At 48.1% G+C, this 18,084-nt stretch overlaps 1 protein-coding gene across 11 annotated transcripts in view; it reads right to left on the reverse strand.

The window, feature by feature from the left end:
• HIVEP3 (HIVEP zinc finger 3) overlaps window positions 1–18,084 on the reverse strand; it is a 474,019-nt gene that overhangs the window by 110,379 nt on the left and 345,556 nt on the right. The gene's annotated exons all lie outside the window — the stretch shown is intronic.

Below are 18,084 nucleotides of genomic sequence, written 5' to 3' on the forward strand. Positions count from 1 at the left end.
TCAGCATCACAAACTACACAATCTTTGAGGACAGGATTGGGATGTGTATGATTCATCTCTATATCAGTCAGAAAGCCTTGAATGTAACTGGTGACACTAAATGAGTGAATAGACACTGAGCTCTCTTAATTTACTACCCCTGGGTAACAGGGGAAAATACCTGTAGGTGTTTTGGTGAATATGAATCAACATCCCTACAGCATCCATACATTTTTCTTGATTCTTCTTGAGAGAATCAGCAACCCAGGGTGTCAGCCTGGGACTGGGACCTCACGGGGCTCACAGTCCCACCCCAACCCAGGCTCCACTGCTAAGTCCCAGGTGAGCAGCCCCCCGCCCAAGACTCTCTGGGTCTCAGCATGGAGATCCTGAAAGTGCCCTGAGGCATCCTGAGAAGTCCAGGAGCCATTGTTGACTTCTCCCTCATCCCTCACGTTCCAGTGTCTCCAGGGCTCCGTGAATTGGCTCCTTAAGCATCCCTCAAGACAGTTAGCAACTCCTCACCCCACTGCCAGTGGGTCCACTCCCCATGGTGCAGGGTGGTATTTCTGCAGCATAGAATACCACAGTGCTCTGTGACCACCTCTGAGGCTTGCAGACCACCGTCAGGAATCCAGACTCCTTAGGGAGGTGTCAGAGCCTCTTACCCACAGGGCCACCACGACCTTCCAGCCTCACCCGTCTCTGGACACTCTCCCTCCATCTTTGCCCTTCAACTACCTGATAATACCTGGGCACTGCACCTTCTTCCAAGACTCCTAACCCCTGTTCAACTATCCCCATTATCAGAAAAGTCCACCTGTTCTGTCTCTGCCAGGCAAACTCCCACCCGTCCTTTACCAGTGCAGGTCTGGCAAACCCCTCCTTCTACCCTGGCCCCATCACTAACCAGCGACAGGGCTAGAACACCCTTCTTTCATGCTCCTGACTCCCCATCCAGAGCTTTGCTGCAGCATCGACCCCACCACCCCATGCTAGTTACCCTCCTGCATCTTCGTCTTCCCTACAGGCAGCGAGCATCTTCAGGACAAGGACATGCGCTGTCTGCATCCCTCCGGTAATTAGTATAGTGCTTGGCATGCAGAATGACTGACTGATAAATGATAACAAATAAACACACTGCCACTAGCCTGCCTTCCAGGGACTTGGCCTGACCTCTCCGTATTCAGGAACTCACTTTCCAGGACAAGCAACAGGGGATTTTGCCAAACTGACAGGTCCATGGTCTACCTAGACCAAAAGGGGTTCCCAGGGGCACCCGCTGCAGCCAGGTCCCCGAGCAGCCTGATGCTTGCCTTTGTGGTGGCTGCTCGGCCTGGGAACCTGGAGATGGACTGAGGCTTTGTGGGGCGCTCAGGGAAGGGGGGAGCCTTAAGGGCGTTCTACCTTGGCCACCGGGTACAGGGACCTTTCACAATGTCGCCTTCCTCCTGTCCACGCTACTGACTTTCTGCTCAGACTGCTCACCTTCCTACCCTCCTATCCCTCACCAGGGCCATCCTACTGTTTCCTAACCTAGATGTCTCTACCTACTGTTCTTTAAACAGTTAAACTCCCAGAACTATGGGGAAGAATGTGCAGTGGCAGGAGGTAGGCAGGACCCAGGGCCAGACTCCTGCTCTGCCATTAACCAGCCATGTGACTCAGACCAAATCATGGTCCCCTCTAGACCTCCGTTTCCCCTTCTGTCAAACCGAAGACAGAGGCAAGCCCGTCTCTAAGGACCCCTTCTGTTCTAACTTTCGGTGGAGGTTGATTTATTTACCAGCCAGCATAATTCTTCTCGATTAAAGGAAAACAAGCCAACAAACAAACAAAGAGGATCATGTGTCTTTCTCTGCTCCTTCTGAAAGCTAGGATGGGTCTCCAATTCTGGAAATATGTTTGATACCCTTTGATCCTTGAGGGAATGCCCTCATTTGGTGGCAATTTCTATGTCTTTATGAGCCAGGGATTTAAAACACTCTTGTATCTCTGTTCTATTTCTTAAATTTTCCTAATTGAGTGAGCTAGGTCTTTCTCCCTCTCATTTTAGATAAAATGAAGCTCAGGGAGGTGAGCAGCTTGTTAAGGTCCCCCTCACAGTGTGTGGAAGAGGTGAAACACCCCCAAACAGCATGCCACAGCTACCCAGTGCTCGGTCCAGGAGCTGGCCTCACCTGATACAACAAGCAGGACACTTTGAGACAATGGCATGCATCTCTCCCAGTGGCTCTCCACGAGCTTGCTTCACGAACGCAGAAACACCCAGAGAGGCAGGAGGGCACGAAGCCATGCAGTCAGTGGGTGGGAGGGATGTGCCTAGAAGCCAGGTTCCTTCCAGGCCCAACATTCCAGAGAAGAGGCAGTGCTAAGAGCTGGACTTGGTCCAGGCAGCGAAGCCTTCATTTCCACAGATTCCAGCCCTTTCTCTCATCACAAGCCTCTAAGACTTTGCACCCAATCAAGGACAACAGAAGCTCTGTCCCCCAAAACAGAGCAATGCCTCTTTCCTCTTGGTCTCCCAGGCCCTTTGGGCCACAGGGCTTCTCCTTGGGATGCCCAGTGAGGGCTTGGCTACATGTGCTCTGACCACCAAACAGGGAGGGAGCAGGCCCCTGAGCCCGGGAAGGAAAGGAGCCAGGGCTGCAGTTCTGGGCCCTGGTTCCAGCCTGGCTCCTCCAGTTGTTCCTGATGGTTTTGTGCTGTTGCTTTGAGGATCTACTGGTCCTGTCTTCCAAATTATACTGTGAACGCTTAAGTGGAGGCCTCACAGCAGGACCTCCACATACACTTACTCAGTGCACATCCTGCACAGCCACTCACCGCCTATGACTTCTGCCCATCCCCCGCACAGCATTTATCACCAATCTAATTAAAAAATGAGTGCATAATTACTTATTCTCTCCTCAAGGAATATACATTCTCAGAGAAAGATCAGGCCCTGTTTGTTTTGTTCCCAAGCTATAGCCCAGCCCCTAGCTTAGTATTAACACAGAACAGGCCCCCCAAATAAACGTGTTGGAGTAATGAACTCATTCAGCTACTCGCTCATCCATTTACTTGGAAGAAGAGCGGGCCCGCCCTGGAGCAGAAGGTGAGGGACCTGTGTTCCTGCTGTCCCTCTGCCCCTAGATCCCCAGAAAGGCACTGCCACTCACTAAGCATCTGTTTCCTCATATATAAAAATGGAGCGTGGGGTCGGATTTCTGGGTCATATTTTGCATTATGCAGAGGAGTGTACCTCTTCAGACTTTTGCATCCTGAGCACATCCCCTGCCTCACCATATCCTGACCCTGGTTTTCCATGTTTTCTCTAGGTTTTGCCCAGGGCTAGGCATGTGGGAAGTGCCTAGGAAAGCAAGGGAAAAGGGCTCCCAGGGAGGGTGGTGACATATGCCACAGTTGGGAGAAGAGCCGTTACTTCTGGACTGCACTGTGGAACAGAAAAGTAACGCAGACAGAATGCCTACCCCAGACAGCAGTGCGGCCAAAGAGTTTTTGTGTCACTCATGTTTACTCCGGCCCATGCATGAGCAAGGAGGGAAGCGATCTGTCCAGGGTCAGAGTTACCAGGTGCCACAGCCAGGATTGAACCCTGGGCATCCTGTGTTCTAGTCTAGACCCTTTCAGCAGGTTGTGCAGAGTGAGGCTCCCACAAGTCTGGGGCACAAGCAGGTCCAACCCACCGAATTCCCTTGTTCTCCACGGGAGAACGGGGCACAGCAGGAGGGCAAGGGCTGGTGGTTAAAACACAGCCAATGCAAGGCCACCAGAGTGACAGCCACCTCAGACATGGTACAAAGAGTCAGCAGAAGGAGAAGTTATTTAGAAGGGTTGGGGTAGACGGCCTTGAAGAAGCAGAGGGCTTCTGGAGGGAGAGGGGAGTGGCTTTCCAGGCTGAGGAGATGGCAGCTACACAGCTTGCAGGAGACCCTCAAGGGTCTCATGAGCTGTGCGCTCACTTTCCCACCTAGACAGCGAGTTGGCCAGCAGGGACATGTACCCACGGCGAGGCACCAGGTAACCGTCAGCCTCAGGAAAACAAAAGCCCACGTGTGTAACTCTCCTCTCTGAGGGACTTTCGCCACTGTGGCCTCAGCTCCCCTGGCGTGCTGCTGCTGTCATTGCAGCAAATTACCAACAAGTTTAGTGGCTTAAAACAACACACACACTTGTCATCTTCTGCTGGTCAGAAGTCTGTGGTTCTCACTGGCTACAGTCAAGTGCTTGCAGGGCTCTGTGACTTCTGGAGGCTCTAGGGAGGATCCCCTATGGTGCCATTTCCCCACATCCAGAGCCTGCCTGCATCCCTTGGTTCACGGCCCTCCCATCTTCAAAGCCAGCCATGGCCGATGGAGCATTCTTTACAGGGCGCCACTGATACTGGTTCTCCTGCCTCCCTTTCCACACGTTAAGGCCCCAGTGACAGTGCTGGGCTCCAGTGGGTAAACCAGGATAATCTCCCCATTTAAAATCAGCTGATCAGCAACCATAATTCCATCTGCTACCTTAATTCCTCTTTGTCACGTAAAGTAACCCATTCACGGGGTCTAGGAATTAGGATGTGGACAACTTTCCAAGGCCATTATTCTGCCTAGCACCCTGCACAAAACATCTCCCCCAATTATGGCTTCAGAAGAAAGGCAGCCCAGGCACAGAGATGGGTGCGGAGGGAGAGGCGGGCAGCACTCACAGCCAACCGGCGGCAGTGGCGGCGGCTTTCTGGCTGCCTGCTCGTGTACATCGCCCTTGAAAAACTCGTTTCCACACTGAACCGGGCACGTGCAGTTTCCACAGTGACTGCACAGCAGAGCCAGAAATAACCCCAGTGAAACGGAAAACGTCCCTTCCTCAGCACTCCGCGGGCCCTCACACACTCACTCCCTGTCACTGAGGTGCTGGGAGGCCCTTCCAGGGACTGGGGAGGGCTCTGGGTGGGGGTGGGAGGATTTGCCCCCAGGACTCTGACTGTGGGGCTGGGCCACACCCTTGGCCCCCTCCCGCCCTCTGTGGTGAGCTGCGAGTCTCCCTGCCATCGGCCCCACCACCGGAGCTACAGGTCCCTACAGAGTTGCAGCTTTCCTTCCCGGGCTTCTTGCCCCCAAGCACTGGGGTCCATAGGACGCCTCCTTGGACCTGAAGCCCTGGTGTTCTTGCCTTACCCGCTTCTCTGGCTTCCAGGATGTGACTGGGGCCTGCTCCAGGGCAGCCAGCTCCCAGAGGGAAGCAGCCAGAGGCCCCCGCCCCTGAGCCCGGTGGTCTCCCCTCCACCTTTGCTCCAAGCTACCTGCTTGCCTTCTTTGTGTTTCTGCCCTGGGTTCCCATCTGGGAAGCTTGGTCCAAACTCTGCCTCCTCCCAAAGCTCCTCTCACCCCCCTGGTCCCCCTCACCATTTTCCTCCCTATAGGGGCTAAAAAAAATTGCTGAAACATACAGAGCAACAAATGTCTTGGCCTCGCAGTCCACACCACTCACTCATATTATGACATAGTACCTCTAGTCACTGCCATGGCTGTTTAATTTCTTATGTTGTATTCTGTCAAAGGAAAACAGGAGTTAATATACCTTCTACTTGCTAGGCACTATACTAAGTATTTTGTATGTACTAGTTCATTTAATCCTCGTCTCAACTCAACTATTAGCACCTTCATTTTACAGAGAAACTGTGACTCAGAGAAGGCAAACAACTTGCCTAAGATCACACAGCCTCCTAGAAAGCCCTGAGCCACATGCGGTGCCTCCATTTGGTCTCTTTGTAATACTGTGGTTCAGTGTAAGATTTTATTTGGGTTAAAAAGAAGTGAGGAGTTGGGGAGATTCCCTTATTTAAAAGTTTGGAAATCACCAACTGTAGCCAACCCTATCCTCATACTGATGACAAGCCCAAGGCAGACACAAACATGACTTGTCCAAAGGCAAGGCCTCTGTTGCTGCAGCCAGAAAGCTCTGCTTGTTTCCCAGCTCCTTAAGGGAACACCCATTTACTCTCCAGTCAGCCCTCCTGCACTGCTCGGTACAGAATTTAGAGTCAGACGCGGTGTGGGTCCTGGCTCCTGCTTGCACAGTGCTGCAGACTTAAAGGCTTGGCAGTGAGCACACGGGAGTCTCCGTTTCCTTGTCTTCAGAGTAGGGCCTGAGCAGTTACAAAAGCAGGCACAGATGTGCCATGTGTCAGTTCAGGGCAGAATGTCGTGATCATGGATAACAGTGCTCGGCCCTGAGCCTCTGCGACAGTGAGAAGGACAAAGCCCTGAACTTAGAATCAAACGCCTCCTGCAGAATCCCAGCTCTGATACCACTACGTTTGTGCCTGAGCCACCTACTCGACTTCTCTGAGTCTTACTCTTGGAGATAAAAATGTCTCCGTAACGGGTTGGTATGAGTTTGGAATGAGGTCACTCATGGAAATGCTGGAGGCACAGGCATCCTTGGAGGTGAAATCCAGGCTACACCCTGTCCCAATGTCTGAGTCTATGGTTGAAGGGCAGGGCCCAGGAATCTGCATTTTCCCAACCTCTCCCCCCACTGTAATTCTATTTCAGGTAGTCAACAGACCACACTGAGAAATCACTCTACAAAGAGCTCAATGTGTGTTTGTTAAATAGACAAATCCTTGAACATCTGTTGAGCTGCATGTGGCTGCTGGAGGACACAGGCCAGAGGAAGTAAGTAATTTTCTCCAAATACATTTCCTGTGAAGCCTAAGTGAAGGGAACTGGGTTGGGGTTTCTAGGACTGGGAGGGTGATGCAATAACTCCCTCACCCGAGGGGCAGAGCACGAGCTCTTCGGGTCAGACGGGGAGAGACTGACTGGAGGGTCATGCCCAGTGAGTCAGGGTCAAACCTAGGGAGGGATGTTCCAGGGAGCCCCCTGGGGACAAGTTCCAAACACTGTTCTCTTCGGCATCTTCATGCAGACAGAAAAGAAAGAACTGAAAATATGCTCATTAAATCTGCATCTGGCACCCAATTTGGCAGGGTTGCCAAAATTCTGTAAGTCTAGAATTAAATTAGCAAATTGGAAGTAAAATGATTTTAAGCAGACATGATGGGATTCATCAGGGCCAGGTGGAAGCTAGTCGGGGAAGGGACCCAGGAGAGCCCACATGCCTGGGGGTGGGAAGGCCTGGCCTTGAATGGAAACAGAAGAGAAACAAATCAGTGAGCAGACCTGACCCAAATGATAAGATTCACCCTTGGAATGCGCTGGTGATAAAGATGGCCCCACACTTCGAGGTGGGGAGAGGCTCCTTCTGGGAGACGGGAGCCAAGGCTGGCAAGGGATGGCGGCCAATACAAAGGGGGCCAGGAAGAAAGGACCCAGGAAAGTGCTGGGAAACGGGACACGGTGGGTCCTCCCGACCAGGGGACAGAGTGGGCACTTGGTCTGTTAATGAGGATGTGATCACCATCACCATTGCATGTTTATTGAGCTTGTAGGCTGGGGAAACCACTGGGATGGACACAGAGGGGGCAGAGGGTGGCACAGAATCTATGGAGGGAGGACAGTGAGTACAGAAGCATTTACTGGGCACTTATTACACATAAGGCACTCTGTTAGATGCGTGTCAAGTATTCTCTCATTGAATCCTCTCAATAATCCTGTAGAGATTACTCTTTGCTCTTTGTTTTCTTGGGCTATTTGTTTTCTTTTTTTAAAACACACACACACACACACACACACACACACACACACACACAAGCATTTAATGTAAAATGTAAAGCATGCTGCACTTCACTCTCCTGAATTCTACTTTCCAGTTGAAACTGTCAATAATAGTTCCCTAGTATGTTCCCACGCAGTTTCCATATGCACAGAAACACACCTACATGTGCAGACACATATATCATTCTTTAACTTTTTCTGTTTAAAAATGCAATTGCAGTAAACCTATCACTTAGAAACTCTTTTCCAGTGAAGAATATGTTAGAAAATGTCCTCCCATGTCAGGACCTTAGATTCACTTCTATCTCTCTAAATGGCCACAGGGTATTCCACAGTACACATGCATTGTGCATTCAAGCATTGCCACTGCTGGACACTGAGGTCATTTTCAATTTCTCTCTACTGCGAACGAGGCTGCAAGGAAACACCCTTGGACATATATGTCTCTGTGCACATGTGGGGCACCACTGGATCAAAGTGGCCATGTGCATTTATGATTCTCATTGATACCAGTTTAGACTCACAAGCCCCCTTACCCCTTGCCAGCACTAGATCATTTCTATTTCTTTAACATTTTTGCCATGTAAGCATTTTAATGTGCAATTCTTTGTTTTTTGTTTTTTGTTTTCACCTAGAGCATTAGTCATATGTTTAGAGGCCATTTTCACTCCTGTGAACTACCTGTTTATGTCTTTTGCACATTTTTTTTAGCTTGCCTGTTTTTTTAGTTGATGGAATTCTCATAAATACTAATAACAAGTAACACATAGCTTTCTACAGACTGCTCTAGGCTCCCCACAACTTTCACAAATTGAATTGAAACCCTAAGCAGGTGGTAGTGGCATCAGTCCATGTTTATGGCCAAGGAAAGGAAAGCTTGAAGGCCTCAAATGACATCTAAGGTCATATATGTCAGATGAGGGACAGGCCAGAGTCTGAGGAACTATCATCTTATTTGTGGATGAACCAACTATTTCATCCTCAAGTGAGATGTTTGCAAAGCCTCCTTCTCCCTCTATCTAACTCATAGAGAAAAACATTTCCCCCTTGAATTTTCCCTCTTTCTTCACTGTATTTGTGGCATCTTAAATAGTGTTCTGTTATCATATGCCAGGTAAGGAAACTCAAGTTCCATTTCTGACAGGCAATCACAAAATGGAATTGGACCCTGCACCTCAGATGGTCTGTCATGCTTGGGAACACACCTGGAGGAGCAGGACTGGGTGGGGGCGGGATTGATGCATGAGGGTAATAGTCAGGAGATGTAGAGGCTGAGTTGGGGCCCTGGCTGTGAAAGGCTTTAAAGAAGCAATTTGCAGGACTCTCCCCTGGGGGCAACATGGCCTGGGGAAAGGTGGGGCTTAGGGAGCACTGTGCAGACCAGCCCAGCTAGAAATCCTCATCATAACAAAGGGCATTCTCATCTAACTGGCACACCCATGGACAGCGCACGTGAGTCAGTAATGATGCTTGCCTTTCAGTGTGACAGACATACCTGTGTAGACGGAAGTGCTAGAGTTCCCTTGTGTGAAAGCCACACTTGACAAGTTGGAATTTTGGTCTCTAAGGCATTTTTTAATGAAGCTCTTTTTAGCTCCAAAAACACCAATGTCACATGTGGGTTTCTGGGTTAGAGACCTCCCACTGAGTTTTGTCACATGGATTCGGTTACCTCATCTCAACAAACACACACAATACATCTGTCCCCAGGAGCACAACACACAGGGGAGAGGGAAGGATCATTTGTATGCTATTTGCCATTTTCCTTCTGAGAAAAAAGAAATTAAGTTAACAAAGTAGGAAAAATGTGTGAAACTGACTTGCCGAAACTAATATGCAGAACTAAGTTTAGAGTCACAATTTAGCATTCATTTTGCTTTTTGCAGCTTTGACCTCAGATAACTTTAGTGTTTCCCAAAATGTTTTTGTATGGAACAGCTATTCCTTTCATATATATATATATATATATATATATATATATATATATAGTATAAAAAATATATACACATTGCTTATACATATATTGCATATATACATATCCTAGTTCATATATATATATATATATATATATATATATATATATATATATACACACTCCGATCAATCAAGCTTGGAAAACTGCACATAATATCCCCTCTGCACACACACTTACACACACACATTTCTGGAGATTTCCAATGCATTTTTTGCATATTAAAGACTCAGAAGTTCTGCAGTACAAAGACCTTGTGTTCTTGGCTGTAGCACTTTTATTTTCTCCCTGTGACACATCTTTCCATCCTGCCCCACCTGTGCTCTGTAGATCACACCATGGGAAATGCTGCGTGTCTTTATTTCATTAGATCAGAGACTGCTTAAAATAAAGAGCCCATCTTGGAGTGGCTATCCTACTCTTTTGAACATTAAATGGTTTCCCGTCCACCTGAGGATTTTTTGCCTCTTGTAAATTTCAGGGCGACACCAAATGCAGCTTGCCAAGGTGACCTGTGGAGTCGCACAAGCTCTCTGAAGCCACTGGAAGCCCAGGTAACATAGAAAGGCTAAGCTGGGTCACTCAGCAGTTGCCAGATGAGCCTGGACCAATCACTTGTTAGGCTCAGTGGTTTTCAGCCAGAGGGCCCCAGGGACTCACCTGAGTGAGCTCACTTGTTTTATGAATGAAGAAGCCTGGCAAGAAGGGACCAAACCTCAGAATCCCTTGATCCCAGGTTCTTTCCTTCATTTTAGGAGATACCCCTAAATGTTTTCTACCATGAAAAGGAAACCAGATTAGTGTTAGAGCCTTCCCGGGTCTCTGATTCTGTTCTATGTTTCAGCACTCCTTCACGGCCGTTATTCACTACGATTCAGTTCACCTGACACAGCTCTACAAATAAAACTAGGTTTCCATCTGTCTGCTAGAGCATCAAGTGAAACTGAGTTGATGAACTTTCTTAACAAGTGAAGGGCATACCTAAAATATAGGTTATATGGTACACCAGAAATTCATTTGGGGTCAGTCTCCACAGGAGATACCCCCAAGAGATACATTCTTCCTCCAGCATGGCTACAGGCACTGGCTTATCTATTTGCTCCTTCTCACACAGGCAGCAACTCTAGGTAGCACGTTCAGGAACTCAGTTACATAATGACCTTTTACGGCTTTCCTGATCACCTTAAGGAGATCAGCTAGTCGGAGTGTATGTGGACTCATTCAATTATTTTTAAATGAAACTTTTTATTTTGGAATAATTTATAGTGACAGAAAAATTGCGAAAATAGAAGACAATTCCCATATACTCTTCACTCAGCTTCCTGTAATGTTACTATCTATATAACCAGTGTATATTTGTCAAAACTAAGAAATTTACTGTAAACTAAACTACAGACTATATTCATATTTTACCAGTTTTTCCATCAATCCAGGAGCCCATATTGTGTTTGGCCATCACATGTCCTTAGTCTATGGATGTATTTTTATTTTCAAGAAATAAATATCATCCTCTACTGCATGCACAGTGTCACTCTGGGTACCCGGCTGCCCTGTAAGGTGACACACAGCAGCTGTTGGGCAGTAGAGTCTGGGTTTGAGTGACTGGCTCTGTCCCTCACTTGGGATACGGCCCTGGGCTTGTTGCTCCATATATAGTTCTTAGCTTCCACATCTGCAACATGGAGTTGATATCTTCTACCTCTTTAGAGGGCTGAATGAGTCTGCATGGACAGGCATTTTGAAGACTTAAAGCCCAACTCACTTAGAACCCAATCCAGCTCACTGTTATTATTAACATTGCTCAATGATGGTCATGAATTAGACTTGGGGTCCTGTACATAATGCAGGATAGCCCAGAGTCTCAGCTGCCTGGCTGAACTGACAATTTCAGCCTCAAAAGAGATCTTTCCTTAGACTCCCACATACCCCACAAAGAAAGAAAATTTTGCTTAAATGAGTCTATTCAGTTCTATACTTCTTTCATGGCTCTGCTCAAACATTACCTTATCAGTGATAATTTCCCTGATTAAACTTGTCCAAGAGCTCCCTGAGTCCTTCCACCTGGTGTTCTCTAACTTCTCACTGGACTTGGTTTTCCTCCATGGTGCTGACCCCATCTGACATATTGTACATTTATGTGCTCCTTTCTTCATCCCTCTCCTAGCATATAAGCTCCAGGAGAGCACTGACTGTTGTCTGTTTTGGTTGCTGCTGTATCTCTGTGCCTAGAATAGTGCCTGACACTTTGTAAGTGTTCAACAGATATTTGGTAAATGAATGAGGGATGCTCAGTTTTATTCTTCAATCTCCTTCCTCCATTGTGGTGCCCTGAAAACAGATTCTTCCTATCCAAACTTACTGTTCAATTCAAATAAGAGAAAAACTATTTGGGAAGCAGGTGGCTTTGAACCATCTGGGTCTTCTTTCAGAAAAAAAAGGGGGTGTAATAATACCCTTCTTTTAATTTAATTTAATACCATTAATGTCCCTTCACTTGCCTCTTCTCCTAAGAGCAGCTCAACCAATTAGAAACCACAGTCTCTTCCTTGTGCAGAGTCTGTCTGCTGGCCTCTCCACACAATCAATTCCAGCAGAGCCCAGGCTAGAAAAAGCTGGAAAAATCCCCACACCCAGCCAGACCACTCTGCTCTTGTGGCACTCAGCACTTGTGCATTAAAGGCTTGCAGGCTTCTCAGAGCAGGAAGAAGGCATAGGTCCTATAGACTGGCCTCAGGGAGGACACGCAGATTCAAAGGGGAGGGAACTGACCAATGACATGGCAGTGACCTAGTGGCGGGTCCAGGACTGAACTCAGGACTCCTGGATCTGCATCCTGGTCCTGATTCCTCTTGAGCTGTCATCACTCTCCCATGCCCACCTTTCACTAAGGGCTATGTGTTTATTTCGTTGAGAGCCAGTCTGGCTGTTTTCCCACCCCTGTCCATTTCTGGGTACCTGATGAGCCTGGCCAGCAATGGGTGGAGGTGATTCCCCAAAAGCAGCAACACACAGGACAGCAGAGCAAGAGCAAGAGAGAAAGGAAATGGGGTTACATTTATTGAGAGCCAGGTACTTTTATCATCTCACCTAGCCCTGCAATGAGGGTGTCCTAATGACATTATTTAAGTGAGGAAAAGGAAACAGAGAAGTTTTTAAAAAGGCACCAAATCACACAGCATGTGTGTGGCACAACCAGCAGCAGAGGGGAGCCACTCCTCGGTTGGAAGCTCTTGTTCTCTGCCCAACCATTCTAGCAGAGACCCTAGGGCTCCAAGCACTCCAAGGAAGGGTGGGTTCTTTGAACAAAATACTCCTCTGGTGAAGAAGTCAGAATAATCCCATTCTGGAGATAAGGACACAGAACTGGAAGAAATACAACTTGTCTATGATCACGTGGCTCCTGAGTGTTCAGATTTTCTAAACTCTGAGCTTCTTGAGGACACAGGCTTTCTCTTAGTATTTAGCTCAGAGCAGAGCCCGTGAAAGGACTCAATCCATTCTTGCAAATAGATGAATGATTGACAGAGTGGGTTAGAAGCACAACCCCCTACAACTAACTCTCACAAGCCAGGTGGCCCCCAGCTGCCCTGCACATTGGCCTCAGAATCAAGAGAATAGGCTGGTGTAGGTGAATACAGCATGAACTCAGCACTGACCTCCAAATCCTGTGTCCCCATCCCTGAGCCCATGGATCTGACAGAGGCATGGAAAATGACACTGGCTGCGGTCCCCATTTGGTCCTCAGCTCTGCACCAGAGCTGGAGCTAGGCACTGAAGAGGTGTGGAAAGATGACATAGTGCTCATTCTTTGGCCCAAGGACTGGTGTTTATGACATGTCATGTATATTCTTCTCAAAAGTCTGGTATATGGAGCAAATTGGTCCATTCTTATTGGACCCTTTAGAATCAGCCAATTCACAAATATTGGAGTTATTTTTATTATTATCACTCATTTTTCATAATAACAATAGAAACTATTGTGTACTGTTTACCTACTATGTGCCAGGCATAGATATCTCATAAGGTATCTGACACAGAGAGTCTTCTGTTATCCATGCAGCCTTCCTGTATGTGAGTATGAGTATGCCCATATTACAGATGGGGAAGTTGAGGCTCAGGAGAGGTACTTGGCTGAGGTACATGCTGGAAAGCAGGAAATACAAACTCAGGACTGTGGGGCTCCACAGCTCATGTTCCTATCAGGTGTCTGGTGTGGGCCCAGGACAAGGGGATTAGAGCCACAGCTAAGGACGCATGGAAACTGGAGGCAGATGGCTTCCCAGGCACCAGCTGGCTGAGTTTCTTATCTGCAGCTGAATGTCCAGCACCATGGTGCTTCTGTATGTGCCCAGGTGCCATCTCCAGAGGCTCTGAACTAGACAGTTGAGGTGAAACTTCACACTTTTCTACTAGGAGCCCTTAGGTGACAGCAAAGGTCACCCTTAGTTAAAAACCACTGTTCTCAGTGCCCAGGAGGTCATTTTTTTCACATCAACACTGTCTTCCAGAAGGTTCTGAAATTCTTCTTGAGAAATTCATTTATTGGTTTACAAACAACACCATATCTCAGAACCTGGGACCTTACAATTCTAGGAGTTTCAACAAAGCAACAATAACTCTGATCATTCACAAACAGAGTGTGAAGGTCTGTCTTTATTAACCATGACTGTTCTTCCTAGTGTGATGTTTATGAAAAGGACTTTGGAGCCCAACGTCCTGAGTTTGAGCCCTAGCTCAACCCTTTACTAGAAACACAATCTTAGACAAGTCAATTCAACAAAATAGTTATTCAAAGCTTACTATATGTCCACAAGTCCTGAACTGGGAAGACTGATGATAAGAAATGGACCAAAAAAGCCACAGTCTCTTCTAGCTCTGAGCTCCTCATGTGTGAAATGGAACCAACAGCTTCTAAGAGCCTGTGATGGTGTGCCAGGCCCCCGACATGCGGGTTCTCACTTCACACTCCCAGTGCCTCAGGAGACAGGCTCTTCTGTGCCCCACATTGTACCTGAGGAAACAGGGATTCAGGGGTGCAGTGGCTTGGGGGAGCCTGTGGCAGCATGTAGCAGTGTCTGAGCTCTCTCCACCTCCACCATCCCCCCCTTCTTGTGCCCTCCCCCACTTGGCAGATTAGTCCACAGAGTGAGCAGAATAATAGGAGAGAGTGCTCTGCAGCCGATGAGGAACCGCACAGATGTATGACATCATGGTTATTAATAATGGAAGCAGCACAACTAATTCACCATTCCTCCAGATGGACCACCTGAATTGTTGTGAACCTCCTGTAAACAGAGCATCACATTTTATTAGGGTAGTGCTAGGAGGGGCGTTAGGAGTCCAATGCTTCCCTCATTTATAGGGGTGGACAAGATGGGAGGGTAGCCTTCTGAGATAGCAGAGGCAGCCCTGCCCCCCAAAGCCCAGGATGCATCAAATTTGGCCTTAGTGATTGAACTGTAAAGATAATTGGTTCCAGATCAGACACCAGCCATTGCCTCTTCCAGAGGGTGCTGGTAAGGAGTGAACTGCAAGTGTGGGCTCTCCACGGCCCTCAGCACAGCTCCTTTATTCTGCAGGGCCTTTGTACCTGCTGTTCTTCTGCTTGGAATACTCTTTTCCCTGATCTTTGCATGGCTGTCACTTTTTCACTATTCAAGTCTCAGGATAAATGTCAACTCCTCAGAGAGGACCCCCTGGGTCCCATCTTTAGCTTCCCTTATTCCTCCTTAACATTCACACTGCTTCGTTTGAGTTTCTTCATTATGTGTATCACTATTTAGCATTATCTTGTCCATTACAATTTCATTCTCTGTCATCCCACTGGAATGCAAGCTCTATGAACAGAGGATTAAGTAGTTTCCATTGCTGTAAACCGTAGAAAGGTGCCTAGGACACAGTAGGCACTCAGCAAGTATGTTCAGCAAATCCCCCTGGATGTTGGCCTGAGCCACAGACATCCTTGCAGCCAGCAGTCTCTCCCTCTCTCCCTCACTCAGTCATTAAATAACTGCTTACTGAATATCTTCTCTGTGCCAGGCTAGGAGCTGGGGATTCCAATCAAACAAATGAGACAAAGTCCTTGCCCTAGTAGCTTTGATGGTTGATTAAGAGAAACAACTCAGTAGAAGCCAGAGCAGTTTTAGTCATGTCATGTGTGACCAAACAAGAGCACACCAAAAAAAGGTGGGGGGATAATTATGGCAGAAAATGGGATAAACAGGAAAACACCAAGGAAATGCAAATATCAGACTGGCCCAGCAGGGGCTTCCCATGTGCACAGTACTAATTTTGGGGAGCTGGTGCCAGGCATCTCACCAGCCCTGGGGATGAGGAACAAGGGGAGAGGCCCATTGCCACAAGTGCCTCCTGAATACAGCTGAGAGCACAACAGGGTGGAAGTGTGTGTGACAGGGTGTGTGTAGGAGTGGAAGCAGGTGAGTAAGCGTGTGTGTATGTGCATGAGCATGTGCATGTGCATAGGGATATATGTGTGAATGAGTGTATAGGACCGAATGTGTGAGCATGCGAGAGTATAGAGAGAGATTTGTGTTGAGAAGTGGATCATGTGTAGGAGTACATGACTGTGAGCGTGTGTGTGTGTGTGTGTGTGTGTGTGTGTGTGTGAGATGGCTCTTGTACCATTATTCTCATTATTCTTCACCACAGGTTCTATATCTGGTCAACTTTACATGCTGAGGTCCAGAAACAAATGACATACAGTAGCTACTGATTATCATTTTAACCATTCGACAATAAATCATTTAAGTCCTTAAGTTTGTCAAATATATTCTGCAGAGTGTCCACATAAAGCAGCAAGCCTGCTTCCAGATGAGAACTGTCAACTTCTGGACACAATTGAAGGGGCTGAGAGCACTGCATGAGGAGTCTGGGTTCTGGTCCCATTTAACCACTTAACTGCTGGCTGATCTTGAGCCAGTGTTTAGTTGTGTGATCTCAGGTAAGACACTCACCTTCTCTGGGCTTCTACTTACCCTTCATTCAAGGAGGCAATTAGAGCTTAGCTCTCAAAGTTTGTTTACAACTCTACAACACATCATCTCTTTTGGTAGCCCCAGAAGCACTGTATGCATAACTTGAAAAAGGCTACAGGGTCAGTTAGGGAAATGCTGGTTTTGACAAAGTTAAGCAGGTTCTTTTATTGCAGTATTTCTGGGATGCTTTAATTTGCCAGTATGGATTGTAATTGGCCAGAAGGGTGATAGAGAGCTTGTAGAATCTGCCAGATTTCCTAGAACGGGGAAAATGTTACTCATGGCCCAGCTTTCAGAATGACTGTTCCACAGAACACACTTTAGGTAGTGTACTAGCAGGCACACAGGACACTTATTAACGCTCCTTTCTTGCAGACAACTGACCAGAAATGGTGTGCAATCTCCGGAAAGCACAGAGCAGAGCCATGGCAAATAGCAGCCCAGAATCATCCAAACATGTGAGTGGCATGTGCACAGGGCTTTATATTTACAAATCATTGTCACTTGTATGATCTCAATACTCCCTGACAACATTCCTTTGGGGACCTTAATCCCCATTTTTCAGATGATAAAATACAGTCTGAAAAAAGATGAAGGACTCCTTGCAGAGCCACTAAGTGATGGACCCCTAACTTGGCTTTATCAGCTTCCCCTATGTCCTTGCACAAATCGTCAGTAAATCCATTATATATTTTATAGATAAGCGACTGTAGCCACTAAGCAGAGCCCCTTGCAAGATGCAGAGGCTGCCTCCCACCGCACCTGTTCTGCAGCCCCACCACTGCTGTCTGGAGCCCAAGCACTCTGGGGTGGTTGCGAGGGGAGAGGGTAGGGGAGTGTGCTCAAGAGAAATGCCCGTGGAGTAGGAGCCACTCTGGAAACACCCAGGCTGTGAGGCTGGGAGTAGCTCTCTGCCAATCACCACACCCTCCTGACCATTCTGGGTACAGCACCCCCACAGCCTGTACCCCTGTGCCAGGTGCCATTCTGCAAGAGGAAGAGCCAGAGCAATGCTGGTTTAACTCACTCCCAGGAGCCCAAAGCTGGTCAGCTGTGACAGTCTGAAAGTGCCACCATCTCCAGGGGGAAGGGCAGCCAGGGCTGCCAAAGCCATTCAGCAGTTCCCACTGGCGTGCCACGGCCCACCTTGTATAGGAGAGCAAGGCCTGAGAGGCGTGGCGGGGTGAAGATCTGCTCTGGGCACAGGGGACTGTGCAAACCAATGGCGAGCGGGGCTGTGCCAGGCTCGAGTGTGCGACAGAAGTGTGAACGCGGGAACGCTGGTGTCACCTCAGGGCGGTGACAGAAGTAGCGTCTGGGAACGCAGACGGAGTGCGTGTGCACCAGGCAACCCCGGGCTACGGAGGAGTCCCCGGAGGTCCCGGGAGTTGGCACCGATGAGCTCCTGCACACGCGCCCGCACCCAGCGCTCTCCTACTGGCTGGGCTCCCGCCCGTCCCTCCGCTGC

The sequence above is a fragment of the Manis javanica genome, chromosome 4, assembly GCF_040802235.1.
Source record: "Manis javanica isolate MJ-LG chromosome 4, MJ_LKY, whole genome shotgun sequence".
Lineage (NCBI taxonomy): Eukaryota > Metazoa > Chordata > Mammalia > Pholidota > Manidae > Manis > Manis javanica.